At 42.5% G+C, this 6,038-nt stretch overlaps 1 long non-coding RNA gene across 1 annotated transcript; it reads right to left on the reverse strand.

Annotated features, from left to right (window-relative positions):
• Window positions 1-355: 355 nt before the first annotated feature.
• LOC148195311 (uncharacterized) lies at window positions 356-3,115 on the reverse strand. Its single transcript, XR_015780618.1, has 3 exons — window positions 2,715-3,115; window positions 2,304-2,408; window positions 356-600 (listed from the first exon to the last, which is right to left on the reverse strand). It is a non-coding gene; the product is annotated as an uncharacterized LOC148195311 (long non-coding RNA).
• Window positions 3,116-6,038: the final 2,923 nt, after the last annotated feature.

Below are 6,038 nucleotides of genomic sequence, written 5' to 3' on the forward strand. Positions count from 1 at the left end.
TTTGCATGTCCTCGTTTCATTATTTATTAAATTTCAAGCATATACAATTTGTCATATAAGCTCTTCCCCCGATTTTCATGTATTACAATAAATAGGGTGTTTTTCAAATTTATTAAAATGGATACCTTTTAACATTAACGTTCGTAAGAAAAAAAAATTCTACACCGTTAATTTTTTCTTAAAAAAGTAACCATAAATTGTGACATCCCAAAAATACAGTCATAACTATAAATTTAGAAAAAATCACATTTAATAATAATCTCAAACAGTTTTACACTAAAAGTTAAAGAAATGAGAAATTTACAATCGCTCAAGGACGAACGTCCTTGAGTACAAATCCAACATAACTGCGAATGTGCTAAAGTTGCACGCCACACATCAGAGTTACAATTTAAAACCAACCGTACAGGAAACCTGACCGAACGGTTTACACAAGACAAATACCGAACGGTTTATCAGAATAAAATAACGAGACAAGATGGTCGAACGACCACTCTAATACAGGTTACATAACTGGCCGAGCGCTTCACTGCTCGGTCTTCACTTCGACATCAACCAGGTTCTCTTCATTCAGCGCCTCTTCCAAACACTCGTCTCCCTCTGCTCACATCCACACGGATGATCATTGCAATGACAAGACGGACGTACAAGGACAATAGACAACACAAGGAAACGAAAGGGTAAGCTTACGTAATTTAACTCATGCATCAACATACAATTTCAGGTAAACAATTCAACATACATGCATATCTCAACATACACATTCATTACATAACAACCCATTTAAACGTACTCACTAAATAAACTCGACACGACTGACTGTCCGGACTGTATGAACTCTGTGTAGCTTCGGTGTTCGTGCACCCGGGTGATGTAGTAACTGGAACTCTCATCAGCTGCCACCCGAGGTTAATCCTATCTGTCCAAAAATCATCAGGACTAGGACCTCCTGCCATTCCCACACATGACGTACTGCCTCTACGTGAGGACGAGTACTCACGGAATATCAGGATGAACGACCGGCTAAGCTTACCACATTCATACTTTACAAATCTCAATAATCAAGTTCTGAGTCATTCCTCCTTGGAACGCTCTTTCATAAATCAACATTCATTTCATCTCATATACTGTTCATCATTCAATTTTCATCATGTATTCGTATTTTCATTTCATCTCATAAACTGTTCATCATTCATTATTCATCATTCTTAAGAAAACCATCAAAAACGAACGTCTTGTCCCCAATAAGTCCGAGGACGAATGCTGTGAAATGAGACCCAACAGGGACGCTCGTTCGAATCAAAGAACGAACGGTTTAAGTTCAGATATTTCTAAATCTGGTACTGTTAATTGGACGAACGCTGTGGAAAATAATACGAGCGCTCAAAATAATGCCGAGCCCCATTTTGGGACGAACGCTCAACATAAGGTCGAGCCTCACTTTGAGCGAGCGCTCGTTATAAGAACGAGCCTCATTTAGGACGATCGCTCATTTCAAAAGTCGAGCGCCAATAGGACGAACGCTAATTTCAAAACGCAGAATTTTGGACGAACGCTCACATCAAAAGCGAGCGTCATGTTGGACGAATGCTCAGTGTAAGTACCAATTTGAGCGAGCGCTCGTTCTGAAACGAACACCAAACAGAACGAGCGTTCAATATAAGACTGAACGTCATTTAGAACGCGCGTTCGGTATAAGACCGAACACCAATTTGAACGAACGTACGGTATGAGACCGAACGTTTAATAACTCAGATTGGTAGGACTTGAAAAATAAATTAAGATACTTTTAAAGAGTATTTACGAACGGGAAAAATACACAGTTGCATATACACATACAATTTCAAAGAGATAGAAGTTTATGAAAATGTTAGCTTCAACAGTGTTTGACCGAACGCTCAAATAGAACATTTTAGAGTGAGGACGCTCGTCCTCAACCAAGGAAAACCGAACGGTCAATGACCGTTTAGTACGAACGTTCAATTTCATGGGGAGTTCATTTTTCAGTTCCAGTTTATTTCTCATCACAGACTTTCATAGTTTCATTCATTCACACCAAAACATCTCATTCATATATCTCATTTCATCCAATATCTCATACATCATAAGTAGCTTAATCATGTTTCATTTCCATTCAATAAATAACGGACGTCCACATAAATCAATCACAGCAACATCATAGAGTCACAATAACGAACGTTCATACCATTCATTCCATCATGCATTATTTCCATACAGTAAAAATAACGAACGTTCACATACAGCATGCATCAAAACAGTTAAATTAAGTAAGCTTCCCTTACCCGGAAATGAACGAACGTTCACAGGCGCACACAGACGCTCTCTACTCAAATCCTTATCACCAACGCTCGTTAATCCTTTATATGAACGAACGCTCAGAAACCCACCTATGGTTAGGACGAACGTTCAGAATATTAAAGAACGAACACTCAATTCGTCTAGTTTTGAACGAACGTCCAATTTGAAACCAAATTGGACGAACGCTCGAAAATGTGGACGAACGTCCAATTTGAAACCAATTTGGACGAACGTCCAATTTGAAATCAAATTGGACGAACGCGATTCTACAGATTCTGCAGAATCACAGGTTTTCCAGAAACCAGAAAAACCTCCATTTTTAACTCTAAAGCTTTTAGATTTCTACAAAAACAGTAAGATTAACTGATCAAAACGAAAAATCTAGCACTGCTTACCTCTTGAAGACTTCCTTTGTGAATCTTGAACCTAGAAATTCAAGTGTCTGGATCTCCTTTCAAATTCCAAAGTTCTTCACTTCTTCTTTCCCAGCAACTTTGGACTTCACGTTTTTCACCAAATGCAGCAGCAAAACTCTCCCAGTGCAGAACCCCTCAACCCCTTTTTATTTCCCACGCTTGAATGGTGCCAGAAACATGTGAGAGGAGTCACGGACTTCTTTGCTCCCCACTTCCAAATAAAACCAAACGTCCGTGACTTCCTAATTACCTCCTAATTACTTCCCCTACCCCTTCTAGAATAATATTAAACTAAAAATAAATAAATAAAATTATACTAGGTCCTTACATAAATTGTGTTGGTTCCGAAGCCAGAACACAATAAACATAATATTTATTAGAATACGAATTGAGAAGTATTATTACAGGAAAAGGACATTTTTGGTTTGTGATTTAAGAAGTTGAAGAAAGGAAGAAGTAATCGGTATGATTAATTAGAGTGCATGATGAGTTAGGTTTTGCATTGGATATAATTGAAAATGAAAAAATGGAAAAAGATTGAAAAGGTTTAAGTTTGTACGTTTAGCTGGTCTCGAGAATGTTAATATCAAATATAAACTGTTTCTGTAGGGATGTGGAGAACGAGATACGAACCTAACAAACTTGCTCTGCGCTGTCTCTCTATGCTGCTTTCACAGTGTTACCTTTTTTCTGTCTCCTTTGAACAAGGCCGGCTGGGTACCTGCAAAGATACTCCGACGCTCAAGTCAACAAGGGTGTTGTCTGAAAATTAAGAATATCTTTCTTCTTAGGGGAAAAACGTACCTTTTTTCTGAGATGTTCTGTGTATTTAAAACAGTAATAGTAAACCGTTACCTGGCAATCCGGTCAGTTACCGAAGCTGACTGCCTAGGAGTTGTAACTGCCAGATTGTGTATTGATACCGAGTCAACTACCTCCGTGATTCATGGTGTTGGTTAGCTAATTATGTGTAGCATGTGTAACTGCTTATTTGTAGCTGCCCTCTATGACATTGCGTCCTGTATGTCGGACATACTGTGTGTCGACATGGCTAGGCGACATGTCGTGTGTCGTGTGACTGTTAATTGTCGCGATGTTGGTTGTCGGGTACTAAGCGGTCGACCATGCTCTGTGATCGACTGTCGTCGGGCTATTGGCGGGCTATTGGTCGACCTTTGGGGGATTGGGTGTCCCATAGTACAGTGATCGACTGTTGTCGGGCTATTGGTGATCGACTGTTGGGAATTAAGTATCCTACAGTACATGCCCCCCAAGTCCGAGTAAATAGGGGACCGAGTTACGAAGGGCTTTTGAGTATTGTTGGAAGAATCGAGGTGACGTGGAGGAAACGAGGAGACGTGGAAGGAACGAGGAGATGTGGATGACAGCTGTGCGCGGCGTTACGAATTTTAGGGTTTTCCCGCTCCTTTAGAGAAAGGAGGGGACGCTAGCTAGGAGCCGTTAGATTAAAAATAATCCTACGGCATCTGATAATTAAACGGTTTGGCTTCTTCAACACGACTCAAAAGAGGGTTATTCACTTTGGCAGAAGAGCAAATACTGAGAGTGTATACTGCGAAAGAGATTGTTTCTTCGTCAATTTCGTTGCCTTCACTACTACGAGAAACAACCAGGTAACCCTAGAATCTCTTTTGTCTTAGTGTGCTTACTATTGATAATGGAAAGAGAGGGTCAGGATACTGGTGGCGATATGCCGGGGCCGTCATCTACGGCGGGATACCCTGAGGTTACCACCATACCTCATGGGGAAGAGGCCTTTATATACGGAAATGTGTGCGGTGAGGACCCCGGGGGTCGTGCAATATCTCTGATTAGCGGAGATGAGTACGCGTGGGCTGCGCGTGAGGTGAAAGAGCTTAGGAGTCAATTTAGGAGTAAGGCTATATTAACAAACTGGATTGAGGATAGTTGCCTGTTAAGAACCCTAGAGTATCAAACATGTATAAAGTTGAAAGCTTGTCGAGATGACGAAAGGGTATGCTATGGTAGGGAAAATGCCTCTGATGATTTCTTCTATTGTTATGCTGCCTTGTTTTACGATTTGTATGTGAGGTTGCCGTTTACCACATTCCAAATGGATGTTCTGCGTACCCTAAATGTTGCACCGAGTCAATTGCATCCTAATAGCTGGGGGTATATGCAGGCTTTTGCCGTAGTATGTCGGGCGTTAGACATTAGGCCCACTGTAAGTTTGTTTTTGTATTTCTTTAGGTGTCGACCGTTGGCCACGAAAGGGTGGGTATCACTAATTTCTGACCCGGGTAATGCACTCCTAGAGCTGTACTTGCAATCCTATAGGGGTTTTAAGGAAAAGTTTTTCAAGGTGTCGATCAACGATGTGGGTCGACAATTCTTTTTCGATGGTGAGGGGAATCCCAGGTTTCCTTTATACTGGACCCAAGATCCTCTAAGATTTACATCGTGGTCGGAAGATAAGATGACGATCGAAGAGTTGGAGGCTTTGAGTGTGTTGACCTCGTTGCCACGCCCCTTCTCTTCTCGTCAGATTATTGAATGTCTCGAGTTCGATGACGCGGGGGCGAGGGTGTTTGGTATGTGTCTTTGCTTTTTACTTTTGAAAATCGCTATGTTGTTGCTGACCATTTTGTATGTGTTTCGGTGTTTGCAGAGATAATGGGGAGGAAAGGAAGTGGTCGCAACTGGTTTCAAACCATTGACGACGAGAGGGATGAAAGCGCCGGTCCGGGGTCGTCTGTTGGGCAACAACGCCCCCAGGTGCCACCAGTTGGGGTACCTGCAGTTGTAGTGGCGTCAGCTGAGGAAACAACGCAAGCTGAGGTGTCCCTCGTGCGCAAAAGGAAGGCCAAGGCAGCCGACAATAAACGCGAGGCGTCAAAGAAAGGTAAGGAGGTGGAGGTGGGTGAGGACACTGAACGGCCCCTTCCGCTGGGAATATGGGATCGTGCCTTCATACCAGGCCATAGGGTGGACCTCAATCTGGATGCTTCGGAAAAGAAGGTGCTCGAGAATATGAGCGAGCAACAAATTGCTGATGGCTTGCTAGAGATGAATACGCGAGCGCAAGCGTTGGCTTGGCATTTGGCGTATGCTTCGGATAGGGGTCAGATGCGGTCCGAGTTGGAAAAGGTGCGCGCCCAACTGAAAGAACTAGGCGAGGTCCATGCTGGCTGTGAGGCTAGGCAGAAGCGTATGGAAGAACGTTTGAAGGAGGGCGAGATACGTTTGAAGGAAGCTGATGTGGCCTTCCAACAAGAACGCGAGCAGATGGCGCGGGACCTGGAGCAAGCAAAGAATTCCATG

Source organism: Vigna umbellata, chromosome 7, assembly GCF_029865625.1.
Source record: "Vigna umbellata cultivar VRB3 chromosome 7, Vumbellata_1.0, whole genome shotgun sequence".
Lineage (NCBI taxonomy): Eukaryota > Viridiplantae > Streptophyta > Magnoliopsida > Fabales > Fabaceae > Vigna > Vigna umbellata.